Source organism: Cryptomeria japonica, chromosome 10, assembly GCF_030272615.1.
Source record: "Cryptomeria japonica chromosome 10, Sugi_1.0, whole genome shotgun sequence".
NCBI lineage: Eukaryota > Viridiplantae > Streptophyta > Pinopsida > Cupressales > Cupressaceae > Cryptomeria > Cryptomeria japonica.
In genome coordinates, this window is record NC_081414.1 from 709,008,651 (window position 1) to 709,026,068 (window position 17,418).

Here is a 17,418-nt window from a genome sequence, read left to right on the forward strand (position 1 = left end):
TTCAAGAAGCACTTGGAGGAAATGCAGATGACGAAAACCCAAGTACTCCCACTCCTACAACAATAGAAAGGGCTCAACATAACCCTCTCTTTAACAAACTTTTTGACGAAATACTTAGGAGCAATGTGGATGCTCACTTCTTAAGACTCGCTCAAGAAGGAGCAAAACTCCCCTCTGACTTTGATCTTGCCCAATTAAGACAAGCATCAGAAAGACAAAGTCACCATGAAGAGGAAAGAGGTAGAGATCCCATCAGATATAACATTCCTTGAGGTAACCCACCACCTCCTCCTCCAAATGAAATGGAGATGTTGCGGCAACAAGTCGAGAATCTCGCCCAACAGCTTCATAGTGGTGTCAAGACTAACCAATTCTCACTCAATGACATTTGTCCCTATCCTTTTGATAGGAATCTTTACATGCCACCATTTCCACAAAGATTTGAAACACCCAAATTTGAAAAATATAGAGGAAAGGGGGATCCCCGTGATCATGTCCGAGAATTTCATTCCGCTTGTCTTGAAGTGGCATATGAAGACACATACCTAATGCACCTTTTTCCCCAAAGTTTGGGAGGAACAACCACATCATGGTTTTCCCGACTACCAGGTGGCATTAGAACGTTTGAGGAACTCATCCAGAAGTTCCTATCTCATTACTCTCATAACATTGAACGCGACATCACCATGGCTGATCTGTGCAACACCAAACAAAAACCAAGTGAACTATTCTCAGTATTCCTGCAATGATGGCGCCAGATGTCTAGCAAACGTTCTCTTCAGTTACCTGAACGAGAACTAGTGAAAATTTTCATTTCCAACTTAAACGAAGAAATGGAATTTCACCTGGATGTTAAAGACACGGACTCTTTTAACGATATGATCACCAAGGGTTTAAAATGTGAACGGGCACTCATCAAGAAAGGACTCATCAAAATCTTTAATGAACCAAAAGATGGTCCTCGCCCGTGCTTCAATAGTGATAAACCAAGTTTCTGGAATAAAAACAAGAATATCGTCAACGATGGGGTTGTGGATGCCAGGACTATCCAAAATGCACAACTTGTGGTTCGGTTTGCAGGACAAAATCCTCCACCTCAGAACAACACAAATGGTCCTACAAATCAATGTCGCATCACATCTCACGATGAACCAAGACCTCGTCAGCAAAAACAAAAACGGACATACACTCCCTTAGGGGAACCCATTGAAACAGTATTGTGACAACTCATTTCTCAAAATTTGGTCACTCTGCCTAAGCTATCAAACTATGAGCCTCAGGTCAAACCAGCATGGTGGAGAGATACTGAACACTGTGAATTCCATCAAGGGAGAGGACACAAGACAAGTAATTGTCACCGATTGAAAGATCTCATTCAGGATCTTATTGATCGAGGAGAAATTGAAATTGAAGGAAATGACCCAAAAACAACAAATAATGATCATCTGATGTTCAAAAATCCACTTCCATCACAAGATCAAAGGGGTCCTTCCACTTCTAGGTGAGGCACTGATACCATTGATTATACACAGGCTGCGTATAATTACACTGTAAATCATCTGTATGATGCCAATGAACAAGTTGCAACTATAACCTTCAAAAATCCCAACTCAAATTGCAATGTTGTTACGCGTCGCGGCAAAGTTACCATAAAGGCAGCTCCACAAGGCACCACCTCCATCCCAAAGCAATACAATCTTGTGGAACAATTAGACAAAACCCCTGCACTTATATCCATTTTAGAGCTTTTGCGTCTATCGCCATCTCATAAAACTATCTTGGATCAAGCACTCCAAGAGGCGTCAGTCCTTGCAAATTTGAATACAGACCAATTTCAAGCCATGGTTGGAAATATAAAGTCCTCACCTTGTCTCACTTTTTTCGAAAGTGACAACTCTTCCTTCCAGCAACCTCATAATGCCTCACTCCACATCGAAGGATTTATTAACCAGCATAGGATCAAGCGAGTCTTGATCGATAATGGAGCAGGCTTGAATATTTGCACAGTGCAGTTGGTCACAGCATTGGGATATGCGGTCGAATTAGTGGATCCTCGTCAGAAGATCACAATCAAAGCCTATGACGATGTGGAGCGTTCATCCAAAGGAGCTGTGGTACTACGAACCTGAGTGGGCCCCGTGGTAAAGCACATCATCTGTCAGGTTCTGGACCTTCCTCTGCCATACAATCTATTATTAGGGAGACCTTGGATACATGCCATGCAAGCCGTTCCATCTACCTACCATCAATGTATCAAATTCCCACATAACGGTGTAGAGATCACAATTTTGGGCGATGCAAACCCCTTTGCATTTTGCCATAATATCAGCCATCAACCAGAGATTACTGTTCCTAATAATAGAGAAGCCATTTCCTCCACATCATATATAAGTCCAGCCTCTCTTGCTATTTCAAACACCACTATACCCAAGCAAGAAAAGCTTAAGATAAAGATAGCAGAGGAAGGTCCTGGGGAATACAACTTGAGTCAACTCTTTTGTGTGGGACAAATGCCCACTTCTCCTCAAACACATGGTAAACCACAACAGTTACTCCAGCAACCACTAAACACTCCTGCATGTGCTTTGACGCCTTTCATCCTTGGAAAGAGTCAAGAAGAAGAAACCCAAGATGAGGACTTAGCGGACTGGATCTATAAAGATCCCATCACCACTGATCTACCACAAGTTAAACTTCCTACGGATCAGTATGGCAAAGGCCTCCTCATTATGCAAAGGATGGGATATGATGGTCAGAGTGCTTTAGGATATTGCAAACAAGGACGACATGAACCTCTGCTACCATAATTAAAGCCCAAAGGTAATACAGGCCTAGGCTTTGAAAAAGAGATATTTCCTAAACTCAAATTCAAAGGAAAACCCACCAAACCATTATGTCAACCTACTGCAAAAAGGACACCTTTCATTATCAAAGCAGCTTCAAGCACCATCCCAACTGCCCCATCGAGGCTCAAAACCCCAACACAACCATCACCAATGCCAATCATCCCACCAATCAAACCAGTAATCCCATCAGCAGCACCATTAGCAGCAGCAACTGTATCAGAACCCGCAGCAGCATCTATGGCACCAGCAGTTCCAGCAGAAGCCACTGAGTCAATATTACTGATACTCCCTGTACTAGATTCCTTGATACCCATCAACCTTCCTGTAGCACCAATCACTACAAAGGTACATCAACCAATCACACCTGCGGTATTTAACTCAAAGGACATCCCAGTATGGTATAGTAATCGAATGCTAGAAAGTGACTCAGAGACCGACTCACATGAGTGGGAGTTTGATTCGGTACAGCTTAATACTTCAGATGAGGAAGACACATCACCACCTCCACCACGTAAAGACATCCCTGTTTACGGAGAACCACAGATAAAGACCACTTGGGTTCCTGAACTGGAAACATCTTCCACAGACCCTATGTCTCATCCTACGCCTGATTCTGACAGGGAGAGTACCATTAACGACCTTCACCATAACGTCTTAACCCTCACTGATACATCTCCCGCACTTAACCTAATCGATGAAGTAATGCCCATTATCCACCCTGAACTCATCGAATGGAACCAACCAAATCCCCCATGTCTTGACCTCTTCCAAAACGATGAGGCCATTATTGACTTTTTGGAATTAAGGGATAACCTACCAAGCGGGGATCACAAAGCTGGATTTGCCATTGAACTTAATAGCGCAGCATACTTCGGGGCGGATGCCAAACCTTTCAGCTGCAAAAATATAACATTAAAACATGGATCTTCTAGTGAAAACCACACTGTGGCACTGTTTGATCCAACAAAAGTAAAAAGAAAGAGCGTATCCAATGGTGAAAACCTCTCTGAGGTGCCTGAGGATGAAGGGTTTGACATTCTCCCTGCTAGTACACAACAAGAATGATCAACGATTCTCATCGAGGAAACCAAAGAATACAATGTGGGGCCTACTGAAAATCTTCATATCATACATCTGGCATCTCTTCTCACTCCAGGGGAACAACCTATGGTTTTAGAGTTCTTCCAGAAGTGTTAGATCAACTTCTCATGGTCATATGCAGACATGCCTGGGCTTGATCCGGATTTAGTCATGCATCACCTCACCGTAGCAGAAGGAGCTAAACCTGTTAAGCAGAAGCTTCGTAAGATGCATCCCCAGATTGCAGTGCTAGTCAAAACAGAACTCAAGAAACTCCTAGATGTTGGTTTCATTAGGCCAATTGATTATGCAGAATGGATCTCCAACATTGTGCCTGTCGGCAAACCAAAAGGGGGCATCCGCATTTGTACTGACTTTAGAGATCTGAATAAGGCATGTCCTAAGGATGACTTCCCCCTACCAAATATTGACATCATAGTGGATCTGACAGCAGGACATGCCATGCTTTCACTCATGGATGGCTTTTCGGGATACAATCAAATAAAGATCGCACCAGAAGATCAACATAAGACAGCCTTCACCTATCCATGGGGCACATATTGCTGGAATGTAATGCCCTTCGGTCTAAAGAATGCAGGAGCCACCTATCAAAGAGCAATGACCACCATCTTCCATGACATGATGCATACTATGATGGAAGATTATGTTGATGACTTACTAGCAAAATCACTCACCAGAAAAGGACATCTCCACATCTTAGATAAAATCTTTGATAGACTGGAACAATACCATGTTCGACTCAACCCAAAGAAATGTGTCTTTGGAGTGACCTCCGGGAAGCTTCTAGGATACATTGTCTCAAGCAAAGGTATTGAGGTTGACCCAGCAAAGGGAAAAGCAATCATGGACATGTCACCTCCAAAGAATATCAGTCAGCTAAGGACACTACAAGGACGACTTCAATCCATCCAAAGATTCATTACACAACTGGCTGATAAGTGTCACCCATTTACTCACCTGCTACACAAGAACATTCGCTTTCAGTGGGATGCCCGATTTCAGCAAGCATTTCAGACACTTAAATACTATCTCAGGAATCCACCATTGCTGATGCCACCAGATCCAAGTAGACCATTGTTATTATATATCTCAGCGACAAGTACAACATTGGGTGTACTACTGGCACAACATAATGCAGAAGGAAAAGAGTGTGCTGTTTACTACATCTCTCGCACATTGGTGGGTTATGAACTCAATTACACACCTATTGAGCGAGCTTGCCTAGCAGTAATCTTAGCAGCCACTAAATTGAGGCACTATCTGTTGACACACAAGGTACAACTCATTGCAAAGATTGATCCACTCAAGTATTTACTTAGCAAAGCAGCATTGACAGGCTGCTTGGCCAAATGGGTGATGATTCTAAGTGAATTTGACATCGAGTATGTAGACCGTAAAGCTATCAAAGGTCAGGTTATTGCAGATCAGTTGGCTGATGCACCTCTCATAGGTGATCATCCTCTCATTTGCAATTTTCCAGATGAAGAGATATTCATGATCACAACAACACAACCATGGAAACTATATTTTGATGGTTCGTACACTAGGCATGGCTCGGGGGCAGGCATTCTGTTTATCACACCTCAAGGTGATAGCATCCCGAAGTCTTACAGGCTCACATTTCCATGCACTAACAACATAGCAGAGTATGAGGCCTTGATCACAGGACTCAGGCTAGCCGTACAATGGAAATTACAAGAACTGCAAGTATATGGCGACTCCCAACTGGTCATTCGACAAGCAACAGATGAATATCAGACCAAGGATGATAAACTCATGCCATATAAGCAAATGGTGGACACTCTAAAGACATCATTTACTACTATCACTTTTGAGCAGATACCAAGAGATCAGAATCGAGCTGCTGACGCCATGGCTACCATCGCATCTCTCCTAGATCTTCCACAAAATTCAACACGCTACGAGTTCTTGGTAGAAAAGCTTTGGATTCCCGCTTATGATATCCCTGAATCCGAGATGATATGTAGCCTTGTCGGTTCTGAATCCCCATGGTACGGTGAGTTCTACACCTATCTCCACGATCACACCCTTCCTCCCAACCAATCAAATAACCAACGTAAAACCTTCATTCGTCAAACTGCTCGATATACCATTATTGCTGAAACCCTATACCGACGCGGTCTTGAAAGTACTCTCCTTCAATGTTTGGAACAAGGTGAGATAACAAAGGCTTTGGAAGAGGTCCATGAAGGAATTTGTGGGACTCACTCAAGTGGTCCATCACTAGCCAAGAAACTCCTGTGCAATGGATACTATTGGCCATCTATGGAAAAGGATTCCTACTACTTTGTCAGAAAATGCAAGAAATGTCAAGTTCATGGCGACCTGATACATGCACCAGCTCAGGAACTGCAACCAATCATGACACCATGGCCTTTTTATCAATGGGGCCTTGACCTTGTGGGTAAGATTCATCCATCTTCATCCAATGGCCACAAATTCATTATTACCGCCACCAAATATTTCACAAAGTGGATCGAAGCTGTTCCACTTACCCAAGTCACCGGCAAGCAGATCGCCTCATTCATCCTCAACTACATCATTTGCTGGTATGGTGTGCCTATGTCCATCATCACAGATAACGATCTCCCTTTCAAAAATCAGGATGTCCGTGAACTTTGTGAGAAATTTCATATCCAACACCGCTTTTCCACCCCCTATTACCCACAAGGCAATGGTCAGGCTGAAGCATCCAATAAAAACATATTAAGAATCCTCAAGAAGACAATCAATGATGCAGGCCGTGATTGGCATGTTCAACTAAATCCAGCGCTATGGGCATATCGAACTAGCATTCGAACCCCTACAGGTGCAACTCCTTATTCATTGGTCTATGGTGTAGAAGCTATCTTGCCTATTGAGGTCGAGATACCATCATTACGGGTTTCCTTGCACAATCTCATCGATGATGAAGCCTACAGAGTATCCCATCTTCAGGACTTAGAGTTACTTGATGAGAAACGACAAGCTGCATACAATCACCTCAAATCCTATCAGCAGCGCATGAGCAGAAGCTACAATCACTGAGTTAGACCTCGTACATTTGAGGTAGGTGATCTTGTTCTATGAGAGAATCCTTGCAACCAACCAAACCGAGAACATCAGGGCAAGTTTGAATCAAACTGGCTGGGCCCATATGTTGTCACTGCTGTGTTCGGGTCCGGGGCATATCAGTTGGCTACATCAGAAGGAGAACTGCTTGCAGATCCAATCAACAACATGCACCTCAAACGGTTTTATACCTAAGCTGTACAGAGCATCAGGCTCCCCTACATACCAGAAAATACCAAAAACATTTCGAAAAATGTCCTGAAGAAAATACAAAAACATTCAAAAAAAGTAAAGAAAAATCATGCATCCAAACAGTGAACAACCACTCCGGTGGCACCTTGGGTAGGTATGGTGGTGAAAACTTGGCAAACAGGCGCCACTCGTAAAGGCTATGGCTCCATTGTCTTTCAGACTTGTTGCGATCACATCTACTTCATACATACATCCATCCATCCAAAAAACATGGCTTGTTATTCCTCTGTAATTATGATAGTACTCCATACATCTTGCATCCCACTTTTTCATAGTCATGTCTAAAACCGGGGGCAATGCCTTTAACCTATTGATGGAAGTGGATTCTACATTGTCTTATGATTCATTAAGTTCTTCATTCAAACAATCATCAAAAATCCAAAAACATTCAAAAATATCTCGCAAAAATACCAAAAACATTCAAAACAATTCAAAATCCAAAAACATCGACAAAACCATTGAAAAATCACACAAAAACATGGCAACACCTTGTACATACCCATCCATGCAGATACCAAAATAAACATTGACAAACTACTCACACAATGACCATTTACCAATCAACCACACAATCAACATCAACAATCAAACTGTCTTCAACAAGGATGCATCCTTCCTTACCAAAACAAAGACAAAAGTGACGTTTTCTTTGACAAGAAAATTATGTTAAGCTATCAAATACTTGGTTGATTTGTGAGTACAATCGTTCGTTTATCTGTATCAGGATCTTGCAACATTGTTTTGTATCGTTTGCGCATTATTTCCGATGAAGTTCTGGGGCATGTACTAATGGTGTCTACGTGGGAAGTTCACTAAGCTATGTGATCATAGGCAAAAATACAGTCATAGATCATTATGGCTTGCTGACTACAGCGTATACCTCAACCATATGGGCATGAACCATTACCAAGGATCCATATTCTTTATTCTTTATGTATATATTGTTTGTTTGCAGGTACAATGCTCTTTCTTTGGTTCCTCCTACCTCATCCAAACTAGATAAAGGTTTTATCTCTTATTACGGTATGCACTTGTCTCAGGATATGATCAGCCTAAGATCAAGGAGGACGATCCAAGTCATGCATGAAAGGAGATAATCCTTGTCTGTTCCATAAGCAATACTCAGGTCAACTTGATCCATTATATCAAGTTGCTTGTATTAACTTGCTATATCAAAATTCATGTAAGGAATACATAGGTCATCTTGAATCTTTATGTCCAGTTGCTTGTATTTTCTTACAACATTTTAAAAGCTCAATGATGAAAATAGAGCACCATGGATTGTCATTCCATCTCATCTGTATATATTGCATTTCGTTGCATTCCACCCATCCATACATTCATAATAGTTGCATATCATGCATACATAGTCATAATAATGCATACTCTATTTTACTCATCTTCTTCCATAGGACTTGGTCCTAGTCCTCCATATCTTCTATCTAACATCAAATCCCCCCTCACCCTCCCTATCTTGATCATCAACATCATCCTAATCCCTTCATCGCTTCCCATCCTCACTCATCCACAAAATTAAGCCAGTTACTTTGTCTACACAGATACATCGACTCCCACACACCTAGACTATCAACAGATACTCTGATCAAGTATCTTTGGGTCTCAACAGGTAATCGATTATGGTAATCCTAGACTACATCAGACATTTATCACAATGACCTAGTCTCAACGGGGCTGCCATGATTCCCCACAACCATCCATCACACGCACACACTATCAATTGATCAACCAATCAAACACAATCACATCGGACAATTACATCAATTATCTACGTCGCAATGAGTATTTTGCTTCATATACCTTGACTTCATCGGGCAATTACATCAATTGTCCAAGTCACATCAGGTCACTTTGATTCACTTACTCAGACTTTATCATGTCCCAGTGACCAACTGACATCAACTGTCACGCTTTGACTTGATCGGGGCAATTAAACCGATTGCACCAGATTGTCTAACTAATTTTGATCAATTGTATCGCATCAATCCAAACCTCACACTACATCTGCTATGTATCTCTTGCATGACCTCAGGGTACTCGCTGGTTTGTTGTTTCTTCATATTCACTCCATTTTCTCCCATTCTTTCATCATTAGTTCTAATTTCTTCTATTCTACATCCCCTCCACTTTTCATTCTTTTTCGAGAGACCGCCCGATTTTTCGCAAAAAAATAAAAAAATAAAAATCGGCTCATCTCTCGAGGGGGCATACCACCCATTAAATTTACATTTTATGGGGCATTTCTTCACACCTATTTTTCTTTCTTTGAAACGACACGATAAACTGCACCGTCTCAAAGAGGGGCAAATGTAGTCGCATAAATCTGTCCACTTAATTAAATGAATACTTAGTATTTATTTGATTATTTAACCATCAATTAATAATTGATTAAATTAATATTTAATTAATTCATCTTAACCCTCTTCTCCTATTAATTAAATAAATTATTCAATTTATTTGATTTAATTCACTTAACCAAATTCAGACCATTAATTAAATAAATAAATCATATTTATTTAATTAGATATTCTCTCACATTTAAATAAATTAATATTTATTTAAATCCCCCAAAATCCCACCTCTCACATTTAAATAAATTAACATTTATTTAAATCACCTTTATCCTCTACCCACTTGCATTTTCCTACAAATGCAAGTTGCACAATTATTTTAAATAAATAATTTATTTAAATCACCTTTATCCTCCACCCACTTGTATTTTCCTACAAAAGCAAGTTGCACAACTATTTTAAATAAATTATTTATTTAAAATCCTATTTATCCTCACCCACTTGAAACCTTTAATGGTTTCCCTTAAAGTATTCAAACTTGATGGCTTTAAAGTCTTCAAACTTGATGGCTTCCTTCTATAGTCTTCTTAAGACTTTATTGGTTTTCCTTAAAGTCTTCAAGCCTTTAATGGTTTCCCTCAAAGTCTTCAAGCATTTTAATGCTTTATCTTCCTTTTTCTCATTTAAATAAATTAATATTTATTTGAATATTTATCCGAATGCAAATTACACCATTTAATTGAAATAAATGATTTTATTTTAATTGAAAATACCAAAATTTCTCCCACTTGCATTTTCCTACAAAATCCACTTGCATGCCTAAACCCCTTCTAGAATTTTCTAATCACTTCTAAATAACCTAACCCCTTCTCTAAACTTTGTCACATTCCTAAGCAAAAGGGAAGTCACTTCTCAAACCCTCAAAGTCTTTGATAACCATTAAAGGCTTTCAACCTTCAACCACTAAATGGCTCAAAGTCTTTGATGACCATTGAAGGCTTTCAACCTTCAACCACTTAATCCCCAAAGTCTCCAATAACCATTAATGGTTACCTCAAACCCTCCCACATGGTTAAAACATTTGTTTTGACCCAACCTCTACCCAACCCAAAGGTCTCATCAGGCCATTAATGCTTTGACCATGATTATCTCTTAAACATTTGCACAAAGGTTTATCCTTGGATTAACTCTTAATCCAGTGGGTAATCTTAATTTGGACTTGACCCTTAGCCTCTAGATAACCATGAGGTCTTCTCAGGCCTTTAATGCCTCCAACCTCTTCTCTCAACCCAATCCTATGTTGACACTTGTCACCATTTTATTGGTGCCAATTGTGCACATGGATCCCCAACTTTCAAACTTGGCCCTTGATTAAACCATTCAATCTTAACCCTTCATTTCCCCATTTCTTCTATAAATAGAACCCTTCTCCTCAAGCAAAAAAAGAAAAGCATTAGAGTATTGTTGTTATACTGGCATTAGCATAGAGCTTTTTCATAGCATCACTATCTACTCTTGCATAGTGTTTGCTTATCATATTCAACCATCTTGAATCTCCATATGGCATCCATGGCTAGTGCTAAAAGCTGAGAGCTACACTCATTTGGGACTTGGAGAGGAGAGGAACAAGGGAGGAGCAACTATGAGCATCTTGATTAGCTATTTTATTCTATGTTTATATGCTTTCTATTTCATGCTTAATATCTCTCTTGATATGCCTGTTTAGGATAATCTTTTGTTGCTAACACTAACATTTGTTTCTTGTGCTCTTGTGTGTGTTGCCATCAAACAGATTTTCTAATCCTTTTTGCAGAGCATCAATTGCCTCTTTTTAAAAATATCTTGTTATATTGCTCGTGTATGCAAGCTCCTCTCTGTCACTACTTCTCCTTTGGATCTTCTCTAAACTTGGTAATCTTGAGCTATCTTTCTTCAAGGAATTCTGAGCCTTTCTAGTTCGCATCAATCTAAGGATTGTCTTTCATTTCTTCTTGATCTTTGTGAACTGATACACTAGCTCTCTTCATGTATTTTTCTCATAATGATATTTTTGATAATCCTTTTACATTGTTAGGGTTTGTATAGGGTATTTTAGGCTTGTTAGATTATAAACCTCTTTATATTTTCTCTTTTCAATACACCATACAATATCTAACACTTTATTTGACATGACTCTTTGTCCTACTTTTAAATGCTACACCAAAACTTCATTCCCTTCAAGAAATACTTTCTAATATTTTTTTACTACAACCATGTCTATGGAACATTAACTCCATCATAGGCGTTTTATTTCTTTCATGAACAAACCCGAAAGGACTTTAAGAAAAATCTCAATGAAATAATGCCGAAATCCTTTTCTTATGCATGAAAGCTTGAAGTTCTATTCCACAAATGACAATGGGAGGGTTTCTTAAAGATGAAACTAACATTCTTCTTAAAATTGATGGTCTGCATCTCTTTTGCATGGATTTTCTATGGATCCAAGGAAAGCTCTCCCATGTTCTTTTTGTTTTCATGCTCCCTTTTCACGTCAAAACCTTATCAAAAAGCTCTTCTACGTCTTGAAATTGAGAATGCATTGAATGAAACCCTCATAATTGAAGATATCTACATGATCCAAGCATTGATTTACTCTCAAACTTCTACTGGAGAATTGAGAAACCCTAGCCGCCATAAATCACTTTTCAATTAGAGAATAACTCCTAAATAAAAGGGTTTCTTAATGGAAAACCTACCCTCACTAGTTAAACTTGAGTTTGACTCACACTATGTGGAAAATGGGTTTGATAACTTGTGAAAATGCAATTTTAGATGCTTGACTCTTCATGCTACATGGAAAAAGGGTTTTCCTTTTAAATTTTAGTTCCCTCCAAACCATGCATGCATATCTTTTGACTTAACTCAATGTGAGGAGTATGTTTCTGATTTCTTTTGGAGTCTTTAATAAGAAACAAAGGAAACTATTTGATTTTTACTCACTTTATTAACACAAATCAAAGAAATCAGAGGTGACTTTTTCTCTCTTTAACATCTTTAAAAAATTCTAAAACCTCTATATTACCTAGGGGTTTGTATATGCTATTTTTGACCTAAAAGTGAAAAAAATGGTAAGACTACCTTTGGGAAGAATCTTGGTGATAGGGGTTTAAGAATATTCTTCACAATAACTGTTTCATTTAGGTCTTCACTAAGTACTCTTATTGAACAAACCACCTCATCAGCCCTGACCAAAAGTATAGCAATATTTTCATCCTTAGACCTTCAAATTGAGCTCTACAAGTTGAAGTTTTGCTTGGCCTTCTCATATCCTTCATAAATTGTATGCAATTTGGTCCATACATCTTTAGTTGTCTTACAATGCATCACTTTCACATACTCAAAGTTAGTCAAACCACAAGTAATAGAATTTCTTTCCCTCACATTATTATCACAAGCTTTCTTATTGACCTCATCCCTTGGGGGATTCTTAGGTAACTCATAACCATCTAAAACAGATTGCCAAACTTACAAACCTAGAGCCATCAAGTAGGATTTAATCCATCCACTCCAAAAAGCATAACTAAAGATGGTCCTAAGGACATTATTATCACAAGCTTTCTTATCACAAGCTTTATCCAAGGACATTATTATCACAAGCTTTCTTTAAGACCTAAATTTGTTAAGCTTTATCCAAGGAATCTTTCTTTGATACCAATTGAAGGGCACACAATATACTAAGAGGAGCGGGGGTGAATCATTTATTCAATTTTTCACTTAATGTTAAACATTGATTACCACAAATAACTAATCAAATCAATCACCAAATCAACTTCACTTAAGTATCTCAATGATGCAAACAATAAAACATGTAAATCAACACACTTTCACATAATGAAAATCAGATATATGTGAAAAGAAAGATGGGAAAAACCATGGTGAGAATAGCCTCTTGGATATATTTCCCAAATCCAACCTCACAAAATAATGAATAACTTAAATAATCTACTATGAGCACCAACCCACTACAGACAACAATCTTATATGCCTAGGTCTAAGCACCAACTTAGAAGCTATGGCCTCAATCTCAACAAAATGAAAGATATAGTATTAGGACCTTCAATATACAACTTGCTTATAATCAAATCAGCTTTCACAAACTCTCCTTCACAAATTATGATATTTTGATGATGACACACATGAATTAGGAAACCACATTGCCATATTCACTAGCTCTCATGATATGAACTTGTATCCTTAGAAGTACATCATTAAGAACATACACACAACTACAAAATTTGAAATGAATCTAGGACACTTATAAATATCTATCTCAATCAAAATTACAAATTCTATGTCACCCTAAAACATAATTGATCATCTATGAATTAACCACATAGCTTTTCCTCACCAAATGCATAGTAGGCCAGGTCCTAATTAGCCCATACACAAATCAATACAAGGGAACATGCCACACACCTCACATGATATCTTAAGAAGATCCTAAATGATGTCCACATGCAATCTCCAACAAGCACATGCACTTTAATTTACCTGCAAGTTGGCCACATAAAACATGTAATAGGTTTGGCCAAAAAAGCTCACACATGATTCCACACAAGGAGATACATCATGTGGATCCTATTGAGGATAAATTTAATCACAAGGGACATCCTCCATTAATTTTTAACAATGCACATGTAAAACAACTACTGCATCACTCCAAAACACAAAGAAGGTCTGTTAACAACACTATAACAAGCTAGAGAAACAAACACTATGTTATGCCACACCAGAATTATACACTAGATATTGAAAGAACATGTGTAGGAATACTCTCCATCCAAACCAAAAGTCGTAACTCTTAAACTTAGTAATTGTACACCTTTACAAGTTACCAAAACAAGCATACTGACTAGGTAACCACAACCAATTTTCTAAAATAGACTTCTAAAACACTTCCATAGAAATGAATAGGTGCGCCATGACAATATAAACATGTCTCAACCGATTTCATATTCATATCAATCAATGGGGCTGCCACAACTCAAAGCAATTCAAAATTCTCTAACATGACATGACAAGTAACATAACTTCTTTAACCTTTTGGATCTAGTAGGAGTAAGCATTAAGCAATGTGATTGAAACTCCATGAAAGACATATGTCCAACATTCTCCCTCTGAGACAACTTTCTTTTGACATCAATGATAACTTTTATCCAACATACATTTGTGCATTTTAAATCTCTGCAAAATAGTACCAACATACTTACTTAGACTTAGCCAATGCTTTTTGTGAGCTTGATCCTTATTGATTTCCATCCCAAGAATATATTTAGCAACCCCCAAATCCTTTATATCAAATGTGCCAAAAAATGAGTTTTGAGCTCTCTAATCATCATCTCATTGTTACCAATAAACAACATGCCACAAACATACAAGACAATAATTAGTAGATGATTATTAATAACCTTAATGTAAACACGGTAATCCTCTTCACTTCTAACATAACCTATCTTTAATGCAAATGCATCAAACTTTTGGAACCACATCCTGGGTGACTATTTCAAACCATACAATGACCACTTTAAACTGCAGACCAAGTTTTCTTTTCCTTTCACAACAAAACCATCAGTTTGTCTCATTTAAATCTCATATTCAAGATGCCCATGTAAGAAAATAGTTTTAAAATCCATTTGTTCAATTTCAAAATCACAAGTAGTAGCAATATATAGTAGGAATCTAGTAGAGGTTATCTTAGCAACAAGAGAGAATATTTCACTGAAATCAAATCCCTCTCTTTGGGAGTAGCCCTTGGCTACCAATTTGGCCTTGTAATATTATAATCGACTATCTACACCAAATCTCTTCTTAAACACCCGCTTGCATCCAATGAGGTTTCTTCATTTGGCCAGACTAGCAAGATCCCAAGTGTCACAACTCTCCAAACCCATGATTTCCTCATGCGTGTCCTGCATTCAAGACTCACTTTCCTCTAAAGAGAGATCCTCCCTAAAATATCTAGGTTCATCGTTAGTACTTAGTAAATAAAATTTTCAAGGAAAATCTTGTGGGCTATACTTGTCAGTTGGATTTTGTTGTCTTGCAAAACTTCTCAAAAGTGGAGTAATAAGTTCTTCCTCATGCTCTTCATTATGATCAGCTTCTTTTATCACAATTGAATATTCAAAACTTTCACTTTAAATATCTTCTTCTTTTGCATCTTCTTGTCTATCTCCCTAATCTTTCACATGTGCATCTTCTTGCTTAGTTTCAAAATGTACTATCTTTTAATTTTCCTTTGGTTGTTCTTTACTCGAGTCAACTCTTTTGGATTTTTCTCTTAGTATTATCGTTATGCTATGATTTTAGTAGTTCCTAATTTTCTATCACATGTTCTCTTGTATGGAAGTATTTGTGGTGTATTTTAAAGGTTTGTTGCTCAAAAATAGTATGTGTACTCAATTGCACTAGCATGGTGTTTGGTTCCACATTCTACTAGAGTTGAGAGTTATGACTTACAGTTTGGAAGTTAAGACTACATATGAAGTACCATATTCTAGAGATTCATAGGTTGAGCTCCATCAAACAAAAAGTTGGAAGTGAGAGATTTCTCACTGTGCTAATTGGACAGCTATGTTGATGTTCTAAATTCATGTTTGAAAGGATTGTAACGTACACTAGTTGGAGGAAGCATGTGAAGGTTATTTGGGACCAATATAGTATATGTTGGATAACACATAGCATGTCCTTTCTCTTGGTTTAACATGTGGAATTTTGAACCTTACCTATTACATGTTTGGTTAAGAATATTTTTGTGGTCGACTTGCAGATAGTGTACTTATGTTCTATATTGACATGTGAATATAATTATCATTGTAATTCATATATATAGCTGGTCTAGGTTTACTCCTAGTGTGTTCATTATTGTGCATATTCAAAAGGTGTGGTTAATGTGTGAGTATGCGGGTGATGTTGTGTGAGTAGCATCTCAATCATTGTGTGTGATTTCATTTGAAGATTATATGCATTGTGTAAGGAAGTTCTAAAAATGATCAAAACAAAAAATAGGTTGAGTATTCAACATTCAAGGTATGCATTTCATATCTCTTATATTCTAATGAGATTGGTGTCTCACATGTTGAGTTGGTGCTAAGATCTTGGAGTAGGGGATTGGTGTCTCCTATAGGTTGGTGTCTATTTCATATTGTAAATTCCGTATTATATTCCCGTGAGGTTGGGTTTGGGAAATAGATCCAAGCAATTATTCTAACTGTGGTTTTTCCCTTTATGGGTTTCCATGCAAATTTGGTGTTCTTTTGTGTGGATGTGTGTTTGTGTTTTGATAACTTTATTTTTTATTAAGGAAATATTAGTAAATATCTCTACGATGAATTGGATTCACACTTGGGAAAGTTATAAATGATAATCAATGTTCAATCAAGTTGAAATTAGCACATACTTATCCACCCCCCTCTCAGTATATTAATGTGCTTGACACATACTCTTTTCCATTCCATAACTTCCCAATTGGTGATCAAGTTATCCAAAATATATATACCTTTAAGAAACCCAATCTAAGCAGCACTGAAAAATGAAGAAAGAAGATTGATCAACCTTAGAGACAACACTTTGGCTAGGATTTTCTAGGACATATTAATGAGAATAATCGGCCTTTAATTTCTCATTTAAGTCTTATCACCCTCATTTGGAATAAGTTTAATGATAACTTTATCAATGGAACTTCCCATGTTACCTTTGTTAATGGCTTATGTATATAGTTGGATAAGGTCATGTTCTCATAAAATTTTGTAGATAGACCATCAAGGCATAGCAACTTATCATTTTAAAGATTTTATGGC